Genomic DNA, 16,733 nt, shown 5'->3' on the forward strand with positions numbered 1-16,733 from the left:
TTCCCCATTTTGGCAGTAATCTAAATTGAGACAAACATAGGTCAGAATTTTGAACTCCAAGATAAATAAAAGGAATTCCAAAGACTGAATGATCTGCTAGACTGAGTAAATTTTGATGTTTGATACCATATTCCTCTCTCCTTTTCATTCTCACATGTTGGCTTCATGGTCTTAGATGAGTCTCCCTCTTTGCTTCTACCCCATACAATAGCACCTGCCTGAGGTAGGGGATGGGGGGGAAATGTTTGAGCTGCCAGTGAGATCTCTTAAGCATGTGGTATTTTCCAAAGGAAGATGCTTAATCATTTCAAAGCATATTTTGTCCTGCTACTTAAAAATGCAATCATGCTTAAGATGTGCATACACACATGTGTGTATCAGTTTGTATGTCTATTTGGAATCTTTTTTTTTTTTTTGAGATGGAGTCTTGCTCTGTCACCCAGGCTGGAGTGCAGTGGCCAGATCTCAGCTCACTGCAAGCTCCGCCTCCCGGGTTTACGCCATTCTCCTGCCTCAGCCTCCCGAGTAGCTGGGACTACAGGCGCCCGCCACCTTGCCCGGCTAGTTTTTTTGTATTTTTTAGTAGAGACGGAGTTTCACCGCATTAGCCAGGATGGTCTCGATCTCCTGACCTCGTGATCCGCCCGTCTCGGCCTCCCAAAGTGCTGGGATTACAGGCTTGAGCCACCGCGCCTGGCCGGAATCTTTTTTTTTTTGAGATGGAGTCTTGCTCTGTCACCCAGGCTGGAGTGTGGTGGTGCAATCTCGGCTCACTGCAACCTCCACCTCCCAGGTTCAAGTGATTCTTCTGCCTCAGCTTCATGAGTAGCTGGCATTACAGGTGCATACTACCATGCCCAGCTAATTTTTTTTGTATTTTTAGTAGAGATGGGATTTCGCCATGTTGGCCAGGCTGGTCTTGAACTCCTGGCCTCAAGGAATCTGCCCTTCTCGGCCCCCTAAAATGCTGGGATTACAGGTGTGAGCTATCAAGCCCTGCCTGGAATCATTCATTATTAAAAACACTTATTGCCTTTCAGAATTGTGAAATGTGGCCAAGAGCGGTGGCTCACGCCTGTAATTCCAGCACTTTGGGAGGACGAGGCCGGCAGATCACCTAGGTCAGGAGTTTGAGACCAGCCTGGTCCAACATAGTAAAACCTCATCTCTACTAAAAATACAAAAATTAGCTGGGCGTGGTGGTGGGCACCTGTAATCCCAGCTACTTGGGACTGTGAGGCAGGAGAATCACTTGAACCTGGGAGGTGGAGGTTGCAGTGAGCCAAAATTGTGCCACTGCACTCCAGCCTGGGTGATAGAGTGAGACTTCCTCTCAAAAAAAAAAAAAAAAAAAAAAGTTGTGAAATGTGTGTGTAATTTTTTAAAATTCTAATAGTAATTACTTCTTTTTAGTCACTGGTAGTAACTCTTCTTATTAACTAATGGAGATAATGATGACAACTTCTTAACCCAAAAAGTAATTAAATGGCTCTGTCAAGTCCCCCTAATCTAGAAGAGGTCTGCTAGCTTTACGTAGAGCAACACTGTCACTTGTTTCCAGTTGTGGGGTGAGAGTGAGGATGACACTTTAAGTGATGAAGTTGGTGTTTCCTATCTATTGTGCCTCAGATACAGGCCTCCTTCTCTCTACCAATCACAAATATAAAACCTCTGCCCATAGTTTGACCATCTAAATTTCCCATCATCCCCTGTTTTCACACCTGGAGATTCAGGCAGGTCTTTGATTGATGTTTTTCAAAATTGCCTCATAAAATCAAAGGACAGATGAACAACATTTTTCTAAAATTGTCAACAGTAGAACCAACATTCAACACTTTTGTTACTGCTTTTATAATCGTGAATAACCTTAGCTTCTGGGGTTTTGTCAGAAGTGCTTTTTTTCTTTCTCTGAAGCAAGCCACCACATTCTCCCGAGCTGCTTGCATTTAGCAATGCCAGGGCTAAGATTCAAGCAATGGGCCACAGTAGTCCCAGGAAGTTCAATATCAAGCACAATGAGATCTGTATTCAACTTGAATTAAAATATCCACATGCGGCGGGGCGCGGTGGCTCATGCCTGTAATCCCAGTACTTTGGGAGGCTGAGGCAGGTGGATCACCTGAGGTCAGGAGTTGGAGACCAGCCTGGCCAACATGGTGAAACCCTTTCTCTACTAAAAATACAAAAAAAAAAAAAAAAAAAAAAAGAAAATTAGCTGGACGTGGTTGTACGAGCCTGTAATCCCAGCTACTTGGGAGGCTGAGGCAGGAGAATCACTTGAACCCAGGAGGCGGAGGATGAAGTGAGCCAAGATGGCACCACTACACTCCAGCCTGGGCAACGGAGCGAGATTCCATCTCCACAAAAATGAAACAAAACAAAATCCACATGCTCATGGTTTGCCTTCTCTTAGGGAGCCAAATACTACCTAAGTTTTGTCAGCTGGCAGGCTCTGCTCATAGAATGTCACTTAAAACACCACTTTGAATCTAAGGGCGATGCATTATTCTGAACTATTACTAAATTAGTTATTCCTCAAGCAGCAATTTGCCTATTTTTGCTCTTACCTAATTTTTAGGAGGAATGATAGACAAACATTAAGCATTGGTTTCTCTCTAGATCCCATCAGTTTCCTCAAACACAGTAGTCTCCTCTGTTAGCCCCTGGTGTGCTGCTGGGAATTACTGGGCCTCACTGGTCAGCTGCTGTCTCTTCTCTCTGGAGCTCTTTGCTTTTAGGGAGCAGGGAGCTAATTCCTCTAAGTGTTATACACTTGGAGACCCTTTAGCGTGAACAACAGTGAAGAAACAGGAGCTCTCATTGCTTTCCTGCATCAGACAAAAGGCTGTGGCCACTTAAATACCATGTTTTTACTTCCTTTTTAGTTCAGATGAGGGAGCAGGTGCAACCCTGCAGCAAAATGACGCTGACCCTTGCTAAGATTGTAGTGTCTGCTAAAGGTACGCCAGCAAGGCAAGGCCTTGTAAACAATAATTAATCAATTTGAAAGGCCCAGGACACAAGAAGAAAATTAAATACAAGATTTGGACCATCCACTTTGACTCATGTGGCATTGCTAATTAATGTGATTTAAAAAAAATTTCATCTGTTAAGAATGTGGTATTTGAAACACGTTGCTGCCTTGTTGGTAGGTTTACTTCCTCCTTTCTTTGTAAAGCTTTACAATGAGTATCCCGGTGTGAAACTGGAACTCAGTGTGGGGAAAGAGGACGGGTGGAGGAACCGTCATGTTATTAAGTTATTGCAAATATAGAGACTGGTGATTTCACACGTACACATTCCACATTACAGGAAGCTCCCACGTCTAGGAAAAATCATCCCTTCTTGGCCCCTCACCACCAAATTTCCCATTACCTACCTCAAAAGTCCCAACTTCCCAAATGGCTTGCTTATTTTTATCATGTCAATTGCTTTTCTATAGTAAAGTAAGAATATGGTCACTTGAATTTCAAGAATAAGAAAGCAATTTACATGAATCAAGCAAATCAAATTTTTTTTTAGTCATTTGCAGATTATTATGTTCCTCCTTCACTCCACAGAGCTTCCTTAGAGATTGTCAAAAAACAAAAAAGAAACCAAAACAACCTTGACAGTTGGGCCATGGAAACTTTTACCCACTTCATTTGTTCACAGTTGCTCATTCCTTCTCATTTCTTTTCCTTTTTTTAATAGAAAATTTTTACTTCTAACTTACTTTTCTAGTATAATAAGTAATCTCTAGCCTGGGTGACAGAGTGAGACCCTGTTTCTAAAACATAAAAAAAATAAATAAAGGAAACACAGGCAAGGAAGGAACTGACTATGAATGGGCACATTTCCAAAAAAAATTCATGAAGTAAAGGGGAAGGGAGGAAAGAGAGAGTTGAACTGGGGAAGAGAGAGATGAGAAGAAAGACATACCTGCTTTTTTCTGTCTTGGGGAGTCAGCTCCTGGAGGGTAGGGTTTCTATCTTAACCAGCTTCTTCTTCACACTAGAATACCTACTAACTAGGTGGTGCTGAATGAATGAATATGAATGAAGAGCAGGACCTAACTGGCTACTGTTAGTAGAGTTCACGGAAATCATTTTAGGCTTTTTCAGTTTATCAAAGCCTTGTTAAGCTGGTATTTTCTGTCTTTACCTGTGATTTTTAATCAGTAAGCAGCTAGCATGTGCTGCTTTGAGGGTTAGTACCACAAGTAGTTGTTGCTATAAATTGAGCTAATGTTAAAGATAAAAACCCTTCTAGAAGGAATCTGTACTCAGAAGAGGAAGTTTTAAACCATTAGCTCACTGGGAGATGCTATTTGAAACGGCATTAAGACAAAGTAGCTTCCAGGCCCACTGCCTCCTTTTGGGGAAAAGGGACCACAGGGAATTCTTTAGCCTTCAATATCCACTTCCCCCACCATTTTGGCGACGAATGGTTGAACCAGGAATTAACAACTGACTAAAAGACACACTACTTTAGGCTTAAAAGCTAAAACCCCTAGGAGGTGGCCTAGGGTGGCACTGGATAGGGACTTTCTGAATCAATCAAAGTCTCTCTTGGGGGAATTTGAACTAGAGACAGATAAACAGAGAGTTGGAGAAAAGCAGACGACTGATAAACAGACAGCAGTTCAGTGTTGACACAGAAACCGAGAGACGTGGAAAGAAGGCAGTGAGCAGACACTACGAAGCAAGTAATGACTTCAGTAGAGGAGGATATGAATGGAGGCATAGAAAGGCATCTGCTAGCAGAAGATTAACAAGAAGAAGCAAGTAGTGACAGGAATCAGTGCAGGAGATGCTTCAGGAATGGCAGGCTGCTGGAGAAACTGCTGCTTCATCCTGAACCACGTTCCAGTTCTCCATGAGGTCTTGCATGCAGCCCTGGAAACCATTTAATTTGCTTCCTCAAGCCTCCTAAGTATCTTTATCCTGAGGTAAATGAGAAGGTCTCCATATTTTGCAATTTGAAAAACTACTGTTGTAAAAAGAGCAGGTTGTCTAGAGAGAACTATGAGCATCCCTTCTATTGCAATTTGAGACAAGTGTTGTAAAAAGACACATAGACCACCTGTGGGGAGCTTCACATGGTGAAGTGCTTTGCTGGGGTGACCACAATTCAGTTCTTGTTTTTTATATTGTAGCTCTTGAAATTTGATTTAATCTGTGCAGCCAGTGTTGACTTACCCCAACTAGGAGATTTATAGATAATCTAATATGCAGATGTATGTGAGGTCGAACTTTCCAGAGATAGGGATCTCTTTCTATAGTTTTTGATACTGTTGAACATCTCTTTATCAAAACTCTCTTTAGAGTTTTTACCCTTTTTCTTTTTTTTAGCATTACTTCTCTTTTTCCACTTTTGGGACCAAAAATGTATCTAATTCTTGCTGTTTGTCCTTCACCTGCCTTTATTATCTCCTTGTTCTCCTTGGAAATGCCCTCCACTGCCATGGTTCTCCTATACCCCAATGATTTCTATCTATATAGCCCTCTCCACTCTAACACCCTGCCATATTTTCAAATCTTCAGGGAACATATTCACCTGAAAATCTCATCAGCCTCTCAAATTTAATGAGTTCAAAATGGAAATTATTTTCTTTCTCCCCAAAATTCTTCCTCCTGTGTTCCAACCCCTTCTCTAAAAATAGAGCCTCAGTGAGCTAGGTCCAAAGCTTCGGATTCTTTTTACTTCTTTTGCACCTCCATACCCAATAGCTATGATCGCAAAGTCCTAGCAATTCCACCTATGTAATATGAATTTCACTCATCTCCCTCTGTATTCCTTACGCAATGTGCATAGCAAATTGTGCCAAAACTTAGCAGCTTAAAATATGTTCATTATTTCATACAGTTTGTGAAGGCTGGAAATCTGAGAGTGGCTTAGCTTAGCTGATCTCTCATGAAGTTGTAGGCAAGTTGTTATCTGGGGCTGCAGTCATCTCAAAGGTTGATTATGGATGGAGAACCACTTTTAAGATCACTCGTGATCAATGTCATTTTTTATAGAATTAGAAAAACTGGCCAGGCCTCGTGGCTCATGCCTGTAATCTCAGCACTTTGGGAGGTTGAGGTGAGTGGATTGCTTGAGCCCAGGAGTTTAAGACCAGCCTGGGCAACATGGCAAGACCCTATATCTAATATTATTTTAAAAATTTTAAAAAATATCTTAAAATTCATATGGAACAACAACAACAACAACAACAACAAAAAGAGCCCAGATAGTCAAAGCAATCCTAAACAGAAAGAACGAAGCCAGCGGCATCACATTATTCAACTTTAGGCTACACAACAAGGCCACGGTAAACAAAACAGCATGGTACTGGTAGAAAAATAGAGACATAGACCAATGGATCAGAATAGAGAAGCCAGAAATAATGCAGCATACCTGCAACCAACTTATCTTCAACAAAGTCCACAAGAAAAAGCAATGAGGAAAGGACTCCTAGTCAAGAAATAGTGATGGGAAAACTGGCTAGCCACATGCAGAAGAATGATACTGGAACCCTTATGTTTCACCATATACAAAATTAACTCAAATGGATTAAAGACTTTGTAAGACCTCAAACTATTAAAATCCTAGAAGAAAACCTAAGAAATACTCTTCTGGACATTGGCCTTGGCAAAGAATTTATGACCGAGTTCTCAAAAGCCAATTGCAACAAAAACAAAAATTGACAAGTGGGACCTAATTAAACTAAAGTTTCTGCATAGCAAAATAAACCATCAACAGAGTAAATAGAGAACCTATAGAATGGGAGAAAATATTCATAAACTATGCATCCGACAAAGAATTAATATCCAGAATCTATGAGGAACTTAAACAAATCAACAAGGAATAAATAACTCCATTAAAAAGTGGGCAAATCGGGAGTTTGGGGTTGCAGTGAGCCATGGTCATACCACTGCATTCCAGCCTGGATGACAGAGCAAGACCCTGTTTAATTAAAAAAAAAAAAAAAAAAAAAAAGTGAGCAAAAGTCATGAGCAGACACTTCTCTAAAGAAGACGTACGAGTGGCCAAAAAACATGAAAAAAGGCTCAACATCACTAATTATCAGATAAATGCAAATCAAAACCACAATGAGATACCATCTCACATTAGCCAGAATGGCTATTATAAAAAAGTAAAAAAAAAACAAAAAAAACCCCCAGCAGATTCTGGTGAGGCTGCCGAATGGGAACATAAATTACTTCAGCCACTGTGGAAAGCAGTTTGGAGATTTCTCACAGAACTTAAAACTAAACTACCATTCAACCGTGCAATCCCATTACTGGGTATACACCCCAAAGAAAATAAATCGTTCTACCAAAAAGACACATGCACTCATATGTTCATCATGGCACTATTCACAATAGCAAAGACATGTAATCAACCTAGGTGCCAATCAGTGGCAGATTAGATGAAGAAAATATGGTACATATACATCATGGAAAACTACACAGCCATAAAAAGAATGAAATGATGTCCTTTGCAGCAACATGGATGCAGTTGGAGGCCATTATCCTAAGCGAATTAACATAGAAACAGAAAACGAAATATCTCATGTCTTTACTCATAAGTGGGAGCTAAATCTTGGCTACACGCAGACATAAGATGGCAACAATAGACACTGGGGACTTCAAAGGTTGGGGGGCAAGGGCTGAAAAACTTTCTATTAGGTACTATGTTTGCTATTTGGGTGACAAGACTAATAGAAGCCCAAACCTCAGCACCAAGCAATATATCTTTGTAACAAACCTGCACGTGTACCCTCTGAATCTAAAGTTAACATGGAAATTAAAAAAAAAAATCACTCATTATTATAAGCAGATCTCAGTTCCTTGCTGGCTATTGGCTGGAGGTTTCAGTTCCTCATCATGGACTTCTCTACAGGGCTTCTCACCACATGACAGTTTACTTCCCCAACTTGGGGAGGGGTTGCGGGAGAAGAGGAGGAGTGGGTTGGGGGAGAATGTATGTGCTTAAGGTGGTAGCTGCAGTCCTCTTTAGAACCTAATCTTGGAAGTCACACACTATTACTTTTATATATTCTGTTTGTTAAAAGCAAACAACTAAGTCCAGCCCACACTCAAGAGGAAGAAATTAAGGGAGAAGTGTCATTATGGACATATTTTTGAAATTACCACCCCCTTTTCTTCGTATCTGCTTCTATAATCCTCATCCAGTTCCCATCATTTCTTACCAGTATTTGTGCTTAACATAAAGACCAAGATCCTTAATATGGCCTATGGGGTTCATGTCATGTCTGTTTCTGCATTGCCACTGTATTCTATTTATCTGTCAGTCTGTTTTTCTCTATTTCTGAGTCTTTTTCTCCCTCTCTGTCTCACGTTCAAACTCCCCAAGAGAGAGACATTGATTGGTTCTGGCAATAACTATCTGGTATCACTTGAGGTCACCTCATGGTAACTTGGCAGAGGAGTCTAAAGGAGCCTGTGTTTTTGGTCAGGTGTTGATACCTGGCTCAATCAGTGTGGCCAAGGTGGTGGGTAATTTAACCCTGCCTAACACTTTCGTATCTCAAACCACAATCTCCCAGGCCCCTGGTTCTACCTCCACTGGCCTTTTCCCAGAAGGTCTGGAGTGTCATTTCCCCTCTTGCCACAGAGCCCATGCTCGTCCTGTTCTTCTGCCCAGCAAGCTCTTCTCTCCAAGTCCACTTGGCCCACTCCTGCATATCTTTAGATCTCAGCCAGGTGTCACCTCTTCAACCTGACTTCCTCACCCCTCCAGCTACATTAGGTTTCTTAGGAGCTCTCAGAACACTCTGCACTTTTCCTTCATAACTCTTATTTGTTTGGTTATTTAACATCTCCTTCCTCCTCTAAACTGAAGCTTCCATGAGGGCAGGGACCATTTTGCCCACAATGTCTGGCACTTGCTATGAACACAGTGTTTATTTAAAACACAGGGAATAATTAGTGTTTTTCGCCAACATTCATGCTTCTCCCTGGCTCAAACACTCTTAGTGGTCCTCTGGTACCTGCAGGACAGAGCCACAACTCTGTCTTGGTATTCCTGGCCCTTTGGGTAATCTGAGCCCATCTTGCCTTTCTGGTTTCGTTTCTCGGCACTCCTTTAAACAGACCCAGAAGTCTTAACTGCAATGGATTGGTTGCTATTTCCAAAGCGCTCTTTATGCTTTACTCTCTGAATCTTTGCTCATATTGTGCCCTGGATCCTGGAATGAATTCTCCCCATTGGGATTATATCAAAATCTCTTTCTAGAAAAACTTCCGCTGTGTATTTTGTATATTGCTTGTTTTTTTTTAAAATATAAACAAAGTACTAATTTTAAGAACTTTTCATACATTAGTTCATTTAATGATTATGATAGCCTACAAGATAAATCCACTTAGTATTCACAGAAAGCTTAAATAACTGGTACGGATAAACACCTAGTATGTGTCATAGCTGGAAACTGAACCCAGGTGGTCGGGCTCCAGAGTGCAACTATGGAATCTGCATACTTGCTCTGCTCCTAGACTCTTACTCTTTGAGGGCGGTGGGGGTGTCTTATCCTTCATGTTTTTATCTCCCCTAGGGGCTCACTCCCAGTAGTTTCTAACTAATGTTTAATAAATTAATAATTAGAAACCAGCGCCTCAGGGAGAAAATGATGGAGGAAGCCTCCCTCTGTTCACAAAGAACCACCTTATGTTTTTACTTCTTTGGTTACAAACCCTCAGTCCTTCCTCCCTGGCTTGAAGTATGTAGTTTAATAACTAATGGTATTTTTTTTTTCTTTTTATGTTCTAAACTTTTTATTATGAGTATTTCCAAACACTATAAAAATAAATAGCATAATAAACTTCCATATACATATCACCTAGCAGAACAATTAGTAACATTTTGCCATGTCTCTTGTACACTTTGCTGAATTAACTTAATTTGAATCATAGATATGATGATATTTCACTCATAAATACTCAGAAAATGATGAACTTTCCTTACTTATTACAATACCATTTTAACCTACAAATTAACAGTAATTTCTTTATTTCATCTTTACTTAGTCTGAATCCTATTTCCTCAAGGTCCCAAGAATGTCTACTTAAAGTTGGTTTATTCAAATGAGGATTCAAGCCAGGTCCACAAACTGTGTTCGGTGTTGATGCTCTTCATTGACTATACATCACTTATACTTTGGAACAGTGTTGTTTCGCCAGGTCCCAGGAATGCAGGTCTGGCAGCGTTCAGGGCACACCCAGGTTGAAAGCCCCCCAAGAGGACCACAGGTTCAGTTTGGCTGCTCTGCAGACAAGCTGAGATGACCCAATTCTTTCTTCCTAAGCCTTTCCAAGGGTGGGGTTTGGAGTGATCTTCCACTTCCCTACCCCATTTGCCATGCTCTGGCCACACTGACCTTCTGGCTCTTGTTGGCTGTGCTGAGGACCTTTGAGCAGTGGATTCACTGGGTCAGGTGAATATTGTAGGGTCTCCATAAGTCTGCAGAGTCAGGTCTGGAGAATGGCCAGAGACAGAGACTGCTTTTGGATGAGAGAGGTAAAAGGAAGGTTGTAAAGAAATTTGAAGAATCTGTTCCATGGCATCAGCTTGGCCAAGCTGATCTCTACTTTCTGTGCATTCACTATTAAAATGTAGAAAGAGTTCTCAAATCCACTCATCCTTGAAGACAAATCACAAGGAAATGTGAAAGTCCCTCAGATTTCTGTTTTCCAAAATTTCTTCTGTTTAGATGCAGCTCAGAGTGATGTTAAGGAGAAAAAAAAAAAGCCTTAGATTCCACACTAAAACTTGTAGACTCAACACATCAAAGAGTCTGTTACAAGGCAACATTAATCTTCTGTAGAATTTCACTAAATAATTTCCTACAGAGATCGCAGCAGTTCCTTCCACAATTTTCTGAGCAAATGTGTTGGAGCCACTTAAGCACAGTACTTTCCTCATGGCGGCAGAGCCTGCAGACACTATTTACATGCACCAGTGCCATTTAGACCTTAACTATAAATTACTGCATAAAGGTTAATAGAACTGAGCCGAGCTTTAGGAAAGACCTTATGCACAAAATCACCTCATATATTGGCGGTTAATATAGAAATAAACATTGGAAAGAACAAGAGGTGTGGCAGGGATAAAAAAGCAAAGTTCTTTGAATATCAGCAGAAATCCCTATCAATGGACTAGCAGGGCAGAGATGCTAATTCCTAGGGCTTTTTTTTTTCAACAGCAGAAAATTCACTTTAAGGTCATTTGTTTCCGACTGCTCTTTTGGCCTTCAGTTGATAACACAGTCCATTTAAAATGCCTGCTAGGCCGGGTGTGGTGGCTCATACCTGTAATCCCAGCACTTTGGGAGGCCGGCAGGCAGATCACCTGAGGTCAAGAGTTTGAGACCAGCCTGGGCAACATGGAGAAACCCCATCTCTACTAAAAATACAAAAATTATCTGGGCGTGGTGGCTTGTGCCTATAATTCCAGCTACCAGGGAGGCTGAGGCACGAGAATCACTTGAACCTGGGAGGTGGAGGCTGCAGTGAACTGAGATTGTGCCACTTGCACTCCCACCTGGGTGACAGAGAAAGACTCTGTCTCAAAAAAAAGAAAAAAAAAAGAATAAAATAAAATATGTACTGAACTAGCTCCAAGGTTTTCCTTTGGAAAAGGAAAACTTTTTTGTTAATAAGGCTACTTCCTGCAAGAGTGACAGTCAATAATGTTGGTCAAAGAAGCCCTCCACTTCCCAAATTTTATAAATGACCAGTGACATCTTTAAGTGAAAAGAGGCAGACCTGCCTTATCTAATGGTCACGTCATGGTTAAAATGGTTTTATTTTAGCAGTCTATGTGTATCAGTTATAGTTCCTATCTGCTTTTGAACAACTGCTGGAAACCCAAAACATTTTTAAGTCCATCATTTTAACAGGAAACACGACAGGTACATACTTGGCTTTAAAAATGAATTACAGCTGATTTTGTAGTCACTGTGACCATTTCCATGGGAAAGCAAATGGATCAGACTGGTAGGTTAAGTTCTTCTTTTTTTTTTTTTTGGAGTCTTGTCAAACTATGGATCAGAAGGTGTCCACCATATCCAGTTCCCAAACCTTACTGGTTTGAAGACCTAACTGGACTCACAGGCTTTTAGGAAATTATCACCTGTCAGCCCAGGAGACTCCAAGGGTGAGTAATGCTGAGCTTCTGGCCTCTGGGTCTCGTCCCATGACTGTGAAAACAGTTGCAGTAATGCCCCCACCAATGCTTCCTTCCTCAACGCCCAAGTGTCCAGCTTCATGGGCTGGCAGGGTCAGCTTTCTCCTGCAACACATCCAAACCGAGCCCACATATTCCATCTGTGCAAATGTGGGTTGTGCTGCAGGAGGCAACAACCACTGAGGCCTGGCAAGTTCCACAGCATCTCTTCACCTCCCGTTATTTTGTAGCATCCTGAAGAGTAGAATGCTGTTTAATAGCTCAGAGGAAGGCACTCCAGTAAGAAGCAGAGAATACAGTCTGAGGGGGAAGAAGAATTTCTGTAGAAGAGTAATTTTGTATCTGTGCAGCAAGAGAACAACTGTGTGACTAACGCCCCCACAGTTATGAAAGAAGCTCTGAGCTGGTCAAGACCTCAGGTTTCAATTTCATCCCTAAAAGAGCACATGAGGACCTTTCTTGTTTGCTTTTTTTAGACTAGAAAAACAGGCACATTATAGGTTGGAGGCAGAGGAACACTTAAGCCAGCTTTGTTATTTTCCGAGGAATCCTTGAACCAAAGATAAGAACAAAAATGGCCATACTGTGTCAGCTCTAAGTCGCTCAAAGCTGGGTCTGTCTCCGACAGGATTTAGTGTCTCAGGCCAGGGGAGGGCAAATTATCCAACAAAGGATTGATTTTCACCCCAAACATTTTGGTTTCCCAGAATTCATTTTGGATCTGGCACTCTACATTTATCTGAAAAGTTTAAAGCTTTTGATATTTTCAGCTTCTGTTCTGTTAAAGGATGAAAGGGTCTTAAATTGCACAAAGCAATTCCTTCCTTCCTCCCTTCTCTCTCTCTCTCTTTTTTTTTTTTTCTCTCCTTGCTTCCTTCCTTCCCCACTCTCTTCCTTTCTCTTTCCCTCCTCGCCAACCATCCTAAAGCTCCCTCTTTCAAGTTTCAGGGAGGTGCTTCCTGATTCTGATAATCTGGGGTTTAGCAAAAAAAAAAAAAAAAAAATCTCTGCTCCCTTCATGATACTGTGGATTTGATACATATCCCTTCTCAGCTTTTGTCTTTCCACATTTGTCCTACAAGCTGTGAAAACAACAATCTCAAACCCCACTCACTGTCATTTTCTTTAACTATAGTCAGCATTGCTCTCTTTCTGCTTCCTAATTTATTTTCTCATACTACTCAATTTAGGATTTTATGATATGTTGTATTAGTTTTTTATTGCTGCTTTAACAAATTGTTACAAACTTTGTAGCTCAAAACAACACAAATTTATTATCTTGCAGTTCTGCAGGTCAGAAGCTGAACAGGGCTAAAATCCAGATGGCAGGCCTTCGTTCCCTCCGGAAGCGCTAAAGAAGAATCTGTTTCCTTTCTTTCTCTGCCTTTTGGAGGTGGCCTGCCCTCCTTTGCTGAGGTCCCCTTCCTCCATCTTCAAAGCCAGCAACATAACCTCTCTATCCCACTTCCACTGTCATATCTCTTTCTCTAGCTCTCTTCCTCTGCCTCCCTCTTCCACTTTTAAGGATTCTTGTGATTAGAGTGGGCTCACTGGATAATCCAAGATAATCTCCCCATGTTAAGGTCAATGGAAGCCAGATGCAGAAATTTTAACTGCATTTGCAACTTTAATTTCCCCTTTGCCATGTAACCTAACATATTCACAGGTCCTGGAATTAGGATTGCGGGGGTGGGAGGGGCATTATTCTGCCTATCACACACATATATATGTTTTTATAAAGTTTCCCCCATTTTGATGTATGAAAATTTTGATCCAAACAGACTGTTGACTTCTCAAAGGCAAATCTGTGACAAAATGTGTTGTTTTCTTGTATTTTTGGTCTTTCCCATGGCATCTTCAAAAATGACCAGAGCTTAGTAGGATCCCGGTAAATACCTGCCAATGGCTCCCAATGGCTTTGATTGCTTGAATCATCATTCTTCTATTTTATTTTGTGTTTCCTGGCAGTTTGCACATACAGAACATTCAGGTGCTGACGCGCTGCATTTCATACATGTGATAGCTAACGTTCACTGGAAGGAGCTACTGGGAATGCCATCAGAAGAGTTTGCATTTAGCTCCTTCACAACTCAACTTTGATTTTCTAGTGGATAAATATATTAAATTAGACATTGTAGATGTATGCAGTAAGAAGAGGACAGGAGAAATCGAGGTTAAGTACAGAAGTGTCTTTGTGATTCTTCCACCAGCTCCTGCAGACAGAGAGTTTCTTTCATGTGACAATGGAAGCCAGACGACAGACTCAGCTGGATGCTGACAGCCCTTCCTCCCTGGAAAGCCCCAGAACCTCTTTCAGTGAAAACAACCACAATATTTCCAGCAGATTCCAAAGAAAATCCTGCCACTGCTTTGGAATTGACCAAAAATGTCACATTCTATCTATAAAACCAAAGGCTTTCTTCCAACAAATAGTTCCAAGATGAAAGGGAGCCTTTTATTCTTGCTGATCTGCTCTGTCTTCTTGTTTTGGCTTGCTTATAAATGTAGGCTTAACTGTAGGCACTGCAATTTATTAATTCATTTAACTAAAAACCAACTATTTGTTAGGTACTGTATTGGTCCAACAATCAAAATACATTAACAAACATCTTTATAGGGATTGCTAATTGCCGAGTATTATTCCAAGTGACTAAACCATGCTAACTTGTGCTGTCCTCATAACAACCCCAAGAAGAAGGTACTGTCACTAAGCCTGTTTTACAGATGGGGAAACTGAGGTCCAGAGCAATTAATTCATTTGGCCAAGTAATAAGAGCCAGGATTCTAACCAAAGCTCTGGCTTGGAGTTGTTGCTCAAGATTACTTCACCATGTTGCCTCCCCTTGCAGCCAGTGCCTGCTTACAAGGAAGTTCTAGATTCATGGGGAAGACAACGAAGAAGCAAGAAACAACAAATTAGAATTGAGTTGTTTTGTACACTGCTGTATCCCCAAAACCTAAAACAGTACCCAGTGCATAAGCAGGGACTGCATGATTATTTGTGGAATGTTGTTGCAATAAATACTGTGAAGTAAACTGATTGGATGAAATGATAGAGTCTCACGGGAACCTACTTAATTAATATGCAGTGGTGAGGGAGGGCCTCTCTGACAGATAACATTTAAGCTAAGACCTAAAGGATGAAAACAAGAGAACCATGAAAAGAGTGTGGAAGAGCATTCAGGCAGAGGGACCAGTATGGTCAGAGACCCTGAGGTCAGGGGATCCTGGCAGATATGAGGAATGGAAGGAGCCAGTGTGTGGGAGTGGGGTGTGCACAGGCAGCTGTGGAGTGAGATGAAGCAAGTTGTGAGCACAACCTGGATTATGCAGGGCCTTGGGTCATTAGAATTCACTCTCACAGGGCCGTATAAATGCTGTGGAAGAACTCAAAAGGGGGCCCATGGGCCCTGAACACCAGAACCATTCAATCCTTTTAGAAAGACAAGGCAAGCAGAAAAAAGGAAGAAGAAGAAGAGGAGGAGGAGGAGGAGAAAGAGGAGGAGGAGAAGGAGAAGAAGAAAAAGAAGAAGAAGAAGAAAAAGAAGAAGAAGAAGAAGAGGAAGAGGAGAAGGAGGAGGAGGAGGAGGAGGAGGAGGAGGAAGAAGGAGGCATTTGAGCCCTTTGATGAACTTATTTTTTTAGTGATCATCTTCATTCATCTTTCCTTCTCTCGTTCATTCCTTTCTTCCTTCCTTTCTTTTGTTTTCTGAGGCCTTAAAAAATTACTCTTGTATTCTCTTATGATCTTTGGAAGACTTTAACTCAAATCAGGGACTGTCATTTGATCCATTTGACAGATCTCATACCTATAGTAATTTTAACTATGTTGCAATAGCTCATGAGGCCCTAAAGCTAACATTTCCATTTGTGGTATTTTTTAACAAGGCCTAAATTTGGTTTGCTATATTGGTCTGTCATCTGGGCTTTGTTTTAAAGCCCTGACTTACAGTTGAACATTGTACTAAAAGACCACACACTATTTCTATAGTGGTATCTTGGTACAACAGGCTTGATGTCAGCCAGAGAAGTTGAGGAAGGTGAAATGGACTTGTGGAAGTATAATTTTCTCTCTTGTTTTAAAAAATCTTTATTGAAATAAATTTACATACCATACAATTCACCCATTTAGGGTATACAATACAACGGATAAGAGTTGTGTAATTATCACCACAATTAATTTTAGAACATTTCATTATCCCCAAAAGAAATCTTGTACCTACTAGCAGTCAATCCCACTTCCCCTCTTCTATTTTCCCAGCCCATTAATCTATTTTCTATCTCTATAAATTTGCCCATTCTGGACATTTCATGTAAATGAAATCGTGCAGTTTTTCATGACTTTTTTCACTTGCATAATGTTTTCAAGGTTCATCCATATTGTAGCCTGTGTCAATACTTCATTCCTTTTTTTTTTTTTTTTCTCTTTGAGACAGAGTTTTGTTCTTGTTGCCCAGGCTGGAGTGCAATGGCGCGATCTCAGCTCACTGCAACTTCTGCTTCCTGGGTTCAAGTGATTCTCATGCCTCAGCCTCCCGAGTAGCTGGGATTACAGGCAAGTG

This window comes from Papio anubis, chromosome 7 (genome assembly GCF_008728515.1).
Source record: "Papio anubis isolate 15944 chromosome 7, Panubis1.0, whole genome shotgun sequence".
In the NCBI taxonomy this organism is placed as follows: Eukaryota; Metazoa; Chordata; class Mammalia; order Primates; family Cercopithecidae; genus Papio; species Papio anubis.